Here is a 12,130-nt window from a genome sequence, read left to right as displayed (position 1 = left end):
TTACTAGCTAATCTTAAATGACTGTTCAGCACAGAAATGAAGCCCAACAATCATGTTTACAGTCCTTTGGTCTCAGATGAACAAAATATGTTCTCCTTCATTTCTGTCACACAAAGCTGTATGACACGTTTCTCGCGGTTAGTATCATGGTTGCTAGGCAACCTGAACAGCGCGACGAAGGCTAGACCGTCCCATTTCACAAGCCTCTCACTTCCGCACTTCTCGTACTTATAGTACGCGCCGTACGTAGTACGCGTGCGGTCGCTGGATTGGGACACAGCCTGGGCCTGCCAGAGTCAGAAATGAGGATAAAACAGGAAGTTTGACAGCAGTGAGTTCCTGCAGCGACCTCTCGTTTCTCTCCTCAGTGCTGCATGTTCGTGAACGTGAGCCCGGACGCGAAGGAAACTCTGCTGCAGTTCGGCTCCACCATACGGCAGGTGTCGCTCGGCAACGCGACGCAGAAAAACAACAGAAACGCCAAGTAGGACAGATGTTTCAGGCACGAGAAGTCCCTGGACTTTTTGAGGGGACAACAATAATAATAACAATGTGCAGTAAAACATACACTCATTCTTTTCATTTATTAGGTTCCTGTGTCGTGTTGTTTGTGTTGGCAGTGAGTTGGAGGGCGGGGTGGGGTGGGCTGCTTTTAACCAGGTAATAATAATAATAATAATAATAATAATAATGGATACTTTATTGATCCCCATGGGGAAATTACTTGTTTTTCTCTGCATTTGACCCATTCACTCAGTGAAGCAGTGGGCAGCCCACTAAGCAGGCGCCCGGGGAGCAGTGTGTAGGGACGGTACCTTGCTCAGGGGTACCTCAGGGTAGCCGTTAAGTGGATTCGAACCGCCGACCTTCCGATCATGGGGCGACCACTTTACCTACTGAGCTATCCCTGCCACTTTGTGCTACATTTGTGTATGAAAAGTGCTTTATAAATAAAGGTTGATTGATTGTGCGTAGTGCCGACGCGGGACAGTTTCCAATTGTGTAGTGCTGTTGTTCCTAGTGTGACTCTGCAATGACAATAAAGAGTCTCTCGTCTTCTCTTGACGATGAGCTGCTCGTCCACCACAGCACTGAATCCAGCTCAGTTACAAGTTACAAAAGAAAATCATTTTTACTCGAGTACTGAAATTCATACTCAAGAAAACGCATGTTTCAGCTTCATTGCACGAGGCAGAGCAATTACGTTTCAGCGGACATCATGGCGTCCGCGTGTCCTGCTGTGGAGAGGACTCTTCTTTTAAACCTTCTTATCTCTACTAAGTAGAGACGTACAGGAAATAGTTGAGAGGGAAAGGGCCGGACTCAAACCCGTGCGGCTGCGTTCCAGCCATGTGGGATGTGGTCACCATGAGCTGAGCTCAGCCGACGTCAGAGACGACTTTGAGTCAAACGTATGACACGTGTCCGTCTGTGGTCCTAGCTGCTGCCTCCTCGCTCCTTCAGCAGCTGCTTGAGGACTCTCAGGTTAGAGATGTCCTCCGCGATGACCGGGATCTCCTCGCCGCGATGCTCCTCGCCACCGTCGCCTTCCTCGCTGTCAGAGAGCGTGCACAGGAGAGCGTCGTTCTCGTACGTGGGGAAGTAATACCTGCGGAGCGAGACGAAGTTTAGTGCTCAGGCTCAAATTAGTCCCAACTTAAAAAAGGACGCCATTTTCATCAGCTGATAAAAATACTCCAAATGAAGTGTAAACATCTGTGGCGTTGACCACGTTCATCAGCAGCTGGACGCCAGCTTTAAAGCCCGCGCTCTCATTGGTCAATTCTGCAGGCGCTTCGTTAAACCTACTGCGGCTGGTCCCAGGCGGACATCTCTGGCAGTTTCATCACGTGACCTTCAGCCGCGATGTGACGCAGGGCGTCCGCCCGGCAGTCGAACATCCGCGTGCAGCCGTAGCAGCGGCTCTGATGGATCTGCCGCCGGATGAAGTTCACCAGTTTGACCTGCTGGTAGAACTTGAGGTCTGAGGGAGGACAGAACATTAGAAACACTCAGAAGGAAGAAATAGAAGGAAACTGCGCTCGAATGACCACGGAGATTTCACTCACCGAGCTCGGTCTTAAGGAGGTCGAAGCCGTGAGCCTCCTGCAAAACAATCACGAAACAGAAAGACGTCAGGGTGACGCAACGCCGCGACGCTGGTTACAGACTTCATAAATAACAAAACCAGAAAGCAGAGAGAAACTTTTCTGCCTCTCAGGTAAACTCGTCACTCGTGAGCAGAAACTTAGAGTCACGTTTGGGAAACTGGTTCTAACTTTAAACCATCAGAACGTTTAATCAACGACAAAATCTGACTGCAGTCGACGTCCAATCCTAGATTTGATTTATTGTTCACGAGTGTTAAGTCTAATTGTTGAATGTTGTCATTGTGTTTCTTAAATTTGTACGGTCTGAGTTCAACCTATAGGATCAAGACGTTCCTTTGTCTCTGACCTCTCCAGCCACTCTGTGCTGGGGGAGCTTTTATTGCAGATGCATCCTGACAGATCTGTTTCTTCTGTTGTAAGCTTCCTGCTTTTATGATCCTTTTGGTCAGCAGGAGGTCTCACACACACACACACACTTGTTAAAGTTTTGACAATCATGTATTTATTTGGAACCTTTTCAAAATAAAAGGCTCTTCAGCTTCGGTCCATCTGTGTGTGAGGGCACTTTTTGAGTAAAATCCATGTTTTGTGCTTACGATGGATTCATGCGTTTGCAGAGACCTCAGGAAGCAGATCGTTTCCTGTTAGTGTGCACTGTCTCCGTTCTCCCAGAATGCTTTGCAGAATCGTTTCAGGGATGAAAAGCAGAAAATGATATTTTCCTTCTCTGAAACTTCTACGTTCCCGTACCTTCATATGCGCGTAGATCTGCTCCAACGTCTCCGATTGGTGATCACAGAACAGACACACTGCAGAGACCGGATGAGCCTGCCAGTCCGACCAATCACTGCGGACGATACGGAGATGAAACGAGCTGAAGACTGAAAGCATTCACACAGGATCAGAGGAGGAGTAGGAAGTGGACTTGATTTAAACTTTTGTATCCAGGCTGACGCAATAAATGAGAATATTCTCAGGAGGGACAACCCAAGGTTCAGTATCTGGGATCGAGCCGGGGATCAAACCTCCAACCTTTCGCTGCACCTCCTGATCCACAGCTACCCCGAGCTCACAGCACCTGGTTCAGCACCTGGTTAGCGCTGGAGATCAAGCGTGCTCAGACTGGTGATGTCGTGTTGGTTTAAAATAAACGTTACACCCAGTAACTGCACCATCTGGTGGTAAAAAACTGGTATTACATGCAAGTGCAGCCCGGCCCGGTTTTTGCCTTTAACACGACACAGAGCAGTGTGTATGACATGCATCAGGACACTTTAGTTAATGCCGTCCTCACAGAGCTACATGAGGATACTTACTCATCCTCATCATCCGCCAGCTCACGGTCATCTTCGCTTTGCAGCTCCTCCCACGTTTTTCCCAGTTCCTGACAGGACAGGAGGGACGCTTTAAAATCGGAACAATACATTCAGGTCGTGCGTTTGCTTCTACAGAACTGCTTCGTTTATCCTGACGTGGAAGCGTGTGGCGAGTGTGTCGCTGGGCTTTACCAGGTAGTTGATGACGTAGAAGCGGTCGTACTCGTGGTTTTTGGCGCTGATGCGGCGGTGAGCTTTTTTCCTTCAGCGTGGTTTTATCTCGAAACGTTTTCTCGCAGTACAGACACTGCAGACTGAAGCGAGGGGAGCAAAATGAAAAGGCGCGCGAAACAAAACTTAACGCTGTGAATAAAAAGCAAACCTGTCCAGTTTGTCCTGCAGCGTGTCGAGGAACTCGCTGCAGTAGACGATGTTGTCCGGCAGTCCGATGCTGAAGGAATGCTCTCTGGCCATGTGGTTCAGCAGAGACCACCTGGAAACAGCACGTGGAGCCATTTTTAATAAACAACAGAAAACATCAGCTGACATCATCACTGTTAGCACTGCGCTGCAGTCCTTTGGGCTTCGTCCAGAAGTTCCCATTTGGACAAGACTTCAAGATCCATGCAGCGTGCCCATAGTGGCAGACAGAGGGAAGCAGCCTCCCTCGCCATGGGCCGCTGCATGTCCAAATGTGAGGAGACCCGGAGCGGACGCGGGTTATGTCTCTCGGCGTCCTCCCACAAGGAGCTGGAGGTGGTGGCTGTGCAGAGGGAGGCCGAGCATCTGCGAACCAACACAGTGACTGAAAATGGATGGATGGAAGCTTAACTGGAGGTAAAGACACAGATCCACACAAGAACTGTGGTAAACACCAGTGAGAAGCCAGTCACACCTTCATGCCATTCATGAACCAGCACACACCTGCACAGGTCTGAGACCTGACCCTTAGCAGGAGAGGAAGAAGGATGAGGAGCTGCACTGGTCTCAGATCAGCTTCTTGGTTCAGGCTCAGACATGTCACTGAATGATGTTTATGGAATTATGCATCAAAGCAGCTTTTTGGGGGTTGGATCATAAGAGATGACTACAGGAAGCAAAGAAGCTTTTAGTCACATGATTTCAGGAAGCTCTACCTTCTGTCTGCTTTAATCTAACACACGTGAGGTTTCCAGGACTGATGGGAATCCTGCGGCGCTTTACCTGTTTCCCGTGAACTCTTCGCTGCAGAACATGCAGAGACGATGGAAGCTGCTGTCGTCTCGCTCCTTCGGCTGCTGCTCCAGGACCTCCTCCTGTGGGAGCACAGAAGAAGAGCTCAGAGGAATTCTTCAGAAAACTACCTCAGAGTGCTCAGATATTTAAAGTGCAGAGGTTACAACGACACAAAGCGTGTCAAATCATCACTCAAATCTGCAATTTTTCTGATTTTGCCTGATTTTCAGACTTTGCCTCAAAATAAAGTTTAAAAGAAACGAAACTTTCAGCAGCACAAGATTCACTCAGGATGCTCCGAGTCTCACGTCTCCTCACCAGTCGTTTCTGCTGCAGCTTCTCTCGGAGGACTCTGTCTTCTGGAAGGACGTCACACAGCAGGAAGTAGTCCTCCTGCTCCTCTGTCAGGTCAGCGAGGAAGAAGAGTTTTTAATGAGTCATTAATCAGAGCTGGAGGAAGTGTACGTGGTTCACTTTGAAAGGTCAGGTCCTCTGTGGGTTTGAGTGAACTCACCGACTGGGCCCGTGGAGTTGGTTTTGATGACGCTGCAGAAATCTGTGAGCGGCTGCTCGAGGAATCTGCCCTTCCAGTACAGCAAGTACCTGATGGAGGAAACTCCTCAGTAAAACCGACTCACAGCCAGGTTTACCGGCGCACAGAAACACTTCGTCACGGTTCATAAAGGCAGCACACTAACAGGCGTGGACATGCTGGACTTGTTGTATATATGTATACTTGTAAGGTAAGGGTTTCCCCCCATCACCCCAAATAATTACAGGAAGTCTTTGGTGAAATGATCGAGTTCCAAATGCTAAAAACATCCAAACGTGTTCCCGAGAGTTAAACGAGTGAGCCGGAGCATGTGTGGCTCGTACTTTGGGACGTCTGCCATGAGTTTGACGTCGGCGATGACAAGCTTGTGCTCCATCAGCAGGTGTCTGAGGAGGACGTCTTTCTGCGGCGGTGGGACGGACTCAGAGCAGAACAGGCAGACCAGCGGCTCGGAGCCGGGACATTGAACACCGGGAGGGCTGGAGGTGTCAGCCGGCTGCTCAGGGAAACACAGCGGCTCCAGAATGCTGTCCTTACCTGAGAAAGCAGAAGAGAGACTACACTTTATATACCCCACACACACTCTACTCCAGCTCCACTGGAACGGTTCGCAGCCGAGTGTGAAGCAGCGGGAATGAGGATCAGCACCTCCAAATCTGAGGCCATGGTTCTCAGACGGAAAAGGGTGGAGTGCCCACTCCGGGTCGGGGATGAGTTCCTGCCCCAAGTGGAGGAGTTCAAGTATCTCGGGGTCTTGTTCGCGAGTGATGGGAGAAGGGAGCCGGAGATCGACAGACGGATTGGGGCTGCAGCTGCAGTAATGCAGACTAGGGCTGCCACGATTAGTCGACTAGTCACGATTATGTCGACTATTAAAATCGTCGACGACTAATTTAATAGTCGACGCATCGTTTGAAGCTTTGTAAGATCACAAAGGACGCAGGAATGAGTAGTAGGATTTAAGAGTGTAATAACGGACTGAAACAGAAGATGGCAGCACTGCATGTACAAGGATGCCAGCTGCCGTTAAACCCCGAAGAAGAAGCTGTGTCCCAGAATTCATAGCGCAGCTGTCAACAATGGCGGCAGCTAGGTAGTTTTAACTTTACTCTTACGTTTAACATATTTTCAGGCGAGAATGTAGCTGTGTAAACCTCAAATATCTGCTCAGTTTATCAAGACACCACATATTTTCAAAAGCGCTCCGACGTTTTCGGAGACGTCTGTTACCCACTAGCTCGTTAGCTAGGCGGGGGCAAGGCTAACTAGAGCCGTGAGAACACCGGACTCCCGGCAAATCATTTTCAAACCCACCGCCGTCTTTCGCTACTCAGGTTAAACATGATATATAAGTCACTTAGATAACTTAACAATGTTATTGTTTGGCTTTCTTTAGTATTTTATTTGTTCCTGAGTAAATCGGTTTGGCTGAGATTAAAGTTATAGTTTTTTGCACAGCTAAAACTGTCAAGCAGACAGCTGATTATCAGAAGTGTGAGACTCTGGAGAATATACTCCGGTGTCCTGTTATATTTTAGAAAGCAAGGAGTTTATTAAACTTCACCGAAACAATCTGCAAATTTCATTAAAAATTAATAAACTATCATCTTGTCTTTATTTTTAGTTAGCACAAACACTTCAAGCTGTAAGCTAATGATAGTTATATAAGACCAGATGCTGCCGGTGCAATAAGCAGTACGCTGTACGTCCAATGGATGATGATCTGATTAGTCGACTAATCGCAAAAATAATCGATGACTAGTCGACTATCAAAATAATCGTTTGTGGCAGCCCTAATGCAGACGCTGCACCGGTCCGTCGTGGTGAAGAGGGAGCTGAGTGTAAAAGCGAAGCTCTCAGTTTACCGGTCGATCTACGGCCCTACCCTCACCTATGGCCACGAGCTGTGGGTAGTGACCGAAAGAACGAGATCGCAGATACAAGCGGCAGAAATGAGCTTCCTCCGAAGGGTGGCTGGCCTCTCCCTTAGAGATCGGGTGAGAAGTTCGGCCATCCGGGAGGGGCTCAGAGTAGAGCAGCTGCTGCTCCACATGGAAAGGAGCCAGCTGAGGTGGTTCGGGCATCTGACAAGGATGCCCCCTGGGCGCCTCCTGGGTGAGGTGTTCCGGGCATGTCCTACCGGGAGGAGGCCCCGGGGCAGACCCAGGACACGCTGGAAAGACTATATCTCTCGGCTGGCCTGGGAACGCCTTGGTGTTCCCCCGGATAAGCTGGAGGAGGTGGCTGGGGAGAGGGAGGTCTGGGCCTCTTTGCTTAGGCTGCTGCCCCCGCGACCCGGCCTCGGATAAAGCGGACGAAGATGGATGGATGGATGGATGGACACTCTACTCCAGACCAGGTGAGTCAAAACCAAGCGGAAGCGAGAATGTACAGCCTGGCATGAAGAAGCATTTCCCTCTGATCTACAAAAATCTGTCTGTATACAATTATTTTCATCACCCGTGGGGACAAAACTATGATCTAAAAGTTAAAAAAAAATTAATGAATTAATTAAATAACTCATTAATCGAGCTCAGACTTTACACGCTGTTAAATCCTGAATAAACTTCGCAGCTGTCAGACTGAGGATACTGACTGAATATAGAGATTGCTGTATAATCAGAGTTAGCAGCCCAGCTATTTCCTAGCCTGCTAGCTTAGCCGGGCGGGTTCCCGCCTGCTTTTCTGATTTTTTTTAGCCTTTTTTCTGCTGATTGTGAATTCCCACAGACTCGGAGAGTCACCGACACCCAAAGCTTTGCACGCAGACCACCAGATATCAGCAATAAAGCCGCGGACACGTTTAAAAAGTCACACTTACCGTCTTTACTCGGCTCGCTGGCGGCCATGTCTGGTGTCACGTGGTGCAAATAACACAAATCGAACCAATCGGAGGCCGTAAAATGCCAACGAAGCGCCTTCGCGGACCCCTGGTAAAACGCGAATTAGAAAAGGTGCATTCAAGTGGTTAAAGGAAATATGAAAACTTACGTTTCGAAAGCTGAAGGTTAATTAATGTGAATGAAGTTGACTAACATGTAACATTGGACGTTGTTGCATATAGGTGCTGTGCTTTTTGGAAATCGAATTTCCCAGAGGAACCCACCCGAGGGATTAATAAAGTCTATCTTATCTTATCTTATCTTATCTTATCTTATCTTATCTTATCTTATCTTATCTTATCTTATCTTATCTTATCTTATCTTATCTTATCTTATAGCAAAGAATATAAATCACATGAACACTCAGATCCTCCAGATATACCTGAGCGTGTTCTCTGAACATGAAAGTTTAGTGTTCATAAATCCCCATTTATTAACATTGCATTAGCATATGTTTCCTCTCCTCTATTACAAATTTTTAAATGAAACGTTATTTGTGAATGTGTACCATGTGTACAGGTGTAAGGTTCCTTAAAATAAAAGTCTGAAAATAACATTTGAGTTTCTGTACAGGGGGGGCACAAGAAGGCTGGATATGGTGCAAATTCTTAAATAAATGACCCAAGTTTTATACGTGAAGTCCGTTTTAAGGTGGAGTGGCTGCTGATGACACACAGCTCATCATCCAGCTTGGATTCGGGAATTCACTGGAAGCATGTTGTGGTCAAAGACCACTGGGGGGCACAAACAGCTCAGTGTTCATCCTGCAGTCTGACTCACTCTCAGGTTTGGTGCTGTTATTCTCAAAAAAACAAAAAAAACAAACTATAGATAAAAGCAATGACAGCAATACTGCATAAATTATAAACCTTTCTCCCTTTAAGCACAGAATGAAAATATGAAAACACACTGTCAGCTGTTTTTATTTTTAATATTGCAAATACATACATGATGTGATGTCATGCCATGGTGATAATCTCATATATGACATGTTATTATGACTCTGTAATCACCGAAAAGTGCTCAGAGTCAGTCTTTGTGACTGCAGTTTTTTAGTCCAGCATAAAAACCAAAGTATTTCACAAATACTTTGAACCAGTATATAAAAAAACATTTTGAGTTTTAAAAGTTCATGTTCACTGGCGCACACACTACCAGACACTCCTTCTCCATGCTTCATGGTGGGAACCATGCATGTAGAGACCATCGTTCACCTTTGTGGAACCAAAGATCTCAAATTTGGACTCATCACACCAAAGCACAGATGGTCTAATGTCCATTCCTTGTGTTTCTTGGCCCAAACTAATCTCTTCTGCTTGCTATTTGACCATAAAGGCCCGATTCACACAGTCTCCTCTGAACAGCTGATGTAGAGATGTGTCTGTTACTGGAGCTCTATGTGGCATTTATCTGGGCTCTGATCTGAGTAGCTGTTAACTTGTGATTTCTGAGGCTGGTGGATGAATGTATCCTCAGCAGTGTTGGGACTAACGCGTTATTAAGTAACGCGTTACAGTAACGTTATTATTGTGGTAACGAGCACGGTAACTAGTTATTATGCCAAAATCAGGAACGCGTTAGTCGTTACTGGGATTTAGATAGGGTCGTTACTCGTTACTTCGTGTGGTGGCTATCGCGGAGCTTCCACAGATTCAGTAACATTAGCAAGTGGTGGAGGCCAGCAGGTGGATGAAGGAAAAGGGGCGCAGAAGGAGCAGAGACCCGAGGCGGCCGCCGGTCCGAGTGTGAACTGAACTTCAGGTAAGAAGTTATGACCTGCAGTCTCTCTGGGTCAGATATGAACCAAGTTTAGGTGGAGTTTATTTTCGTTATTCTGACTTTTTCCGTACTGCGTGCTAGCTAGCATGACGGAGTTTCTATACAGCTGGGTGGTGCTATGATGTTACTGATGTTGAACTTTATTTTGTTCATAAGTTATTAGAGTTGCCAACCGTCCCGTCTGGTATTCGCGTTTCTTATTGAGCTGAAAAGGAACAGTTTGTCCCGTAATTCAGCTACAATGAAAAAGGCACAAAGCTGGAGTTATTCTGTCTTTACGCTGCACAGCTGCCTCTTCTTTCATTCTCCCCCCTCCCTCTCCCGTTTCTACTTCAATCATGAAACTGATCAATGATCAGCTGATCGGCTCTCTTGTTTGTTTATCGCCCACTTTGCGCCGAAAGAGGAAACCAGCGGATGTCGCGCTAAACAACAGCAGCACGTTTAAGCTTGATCAGCTGTTGTTAGAATTTATTTAACATTAATTTCTAGTATCAGCTGATGTTTGCTGGAGCCACAGCTGTAAAGCTGCTGGTCATGATATGGTTTGGTTATCTGGTGAGAGGGAAACATGAAGATGAAACCAGGAGATGTCCTTACTGAATCATCAGAGCTGTGATGGAGAAACAGGTTTACCTTTTAGGTGACATGAATGAGTTGAAGGGAAGTTATGAACTGTTTCTGAGAGACAAATAACACCAGGGTCCTTTTTTTAGGTAGCTGACAGCTGGTAACTGTGCAGGGGCGGGTCTAGCAAAGTGTTGCCAGGGGGCCAGGTAGGACATTAACAGGGAAAGGGGGGCACAAGGAAATACTTTTCTTTCTTATTCTCATTTTACTACATGCATTACTGACTATATTAATTTCTGTGTGGATAACACCGTACCTACCAGGACTGTACAGTGTTTCTCCAACAACAAACCTTGGATTACCCCAGAAATTAAAGCTGTCCTCAAGCAGAAGAGGAGGGCCTTCAAATCCAAAGACAAAGAGGAGTTGTAAAGGGTGCAGAGAGAGTTGAGGAGACTGATAAGGAATGGGAAGGATAGCTACAGGCAAAATATGGAGAACCAGCTTCAGCAAAACAACGTTGGTGAAGTCTGGAGAGGCCTCAGAACCATCTCAGGCCACAAACAGCAGAACTCTCTGCCTGGGAGGGACGTGAGGTGGGCAAATGAACTGAATCATTTCTTCAACAGATTTGACTCAGCCATGAGGCAGTCTCCAACATCGGCTGCAGACTCACCCACCCCCACTGCTGCTGTTCCACCTCAGACCCTTCACACCTCCTCTATTCACCCTGCTCACTCCTCCCCACCCCCAACAACAGCATCCAATACACACTCAACACAAGGCTCCAGCCTGTCTCTCTCAACCACCCAGGTTAGGAGGGAACTGAGGAGGATTAATGGCAAGAAGGCAGCGGGCCCAGATGGCATCAGCTCGAGGGTCGTCAGGTCCTGCGCGGACCAACTGTGTGGGGTGATGGAGCACCTCTTCAACCTGAGCCTGAGGTTGGGAAGAGTCCCACAGCTCTGGAAAACCTGTGTTGTACCAGTGCCAAAGACTTCACGCCCCAAGGACCTCAACAGCTACAGGCCGGTGGCTCTGACATCCCACCTGATGAAGACCCTGGAGCGGTTGGTCCTGGCTCAGCTTCGGCGCCTAACAAGCTCATCACTGGACCCACTTCAGTTTGCCTACCAGCCTGGCATTGGAGCGGATGATGCCGTCATTCACCTCCTACATCGTTCCCTCGCTCACCTGGAGACCGCTGGAAGCACTGTGAGAATCATGTTCTTTGATTTCTCCAGTGCCTTCAACACTATTCTTCCCTCGGTTCTGAAGGACAAGCTGGAGAACTCTGGAGTGGACCATCACCTCACTACCTGGATCCTGGACTACCTCACCGACCGACCACAGTATGTGAGGACTCAGGGCTGTGTGTCGGACAGGGTCGTCTGCAGTACGGGGGTCCACAGGGAACGGTTCTGGCTCCGTTCCTCTTCACCATCTACACTGCAGACTTCTCCCACAACTCCACCCAGTGCTTCCTGCAGAAGTTCTCTGATGACTCTGCAATAGTCGGCCTCATCACTGATGGGGACGACAAGGAGTACAGAGGACTGACCCAAGACTTTGTGGACTGGTGCCAGCTGAACTACCTCCAGATCAACGCCAGTAAACCCAAGGAGCTGGTGGTAGACTTCCGCAGGCACAAGCATTCTCCACTGCAACCACTGAACATCCAAGGTATGGACAAATTCAAATTCA

The 12,130-nt window shown here is 47.7% G+C and overlaps 1 pseudogene; it reads right to left on the bottom strand.

The window, feature by feature from the left end:
* Window positions 1-684: 684 nt before the first annotated feature.
* LOC145421594 (zinc finger protein 277-like) lies at window positions 685-8,044 on the bottom strand (annotated as a pseudogene).
* Window positions 8,045-12,130: the final 4,086 nt, after the last annotated feature.

Source organism: Astatotilapia calliptera, chromosome 17 (genome assembly GCF_964374335.1).
Source record: "Astatotilapia calliptera chromosome 17, fAstCal68.1, whole genome shotgun sequence".
In the NCBI taxonomy this organism is placed as follows: Eukaryota; Metazoa; Chordata; class Actinopteri; order Cichliformes; family Cichlidae; genus Astatotilapia; species Astatotilapia calliptera.
Note: the sequence above shows the minus strand (reverse complement) of the source record. Positions and strands in the feature narration are given on the sequence as shown.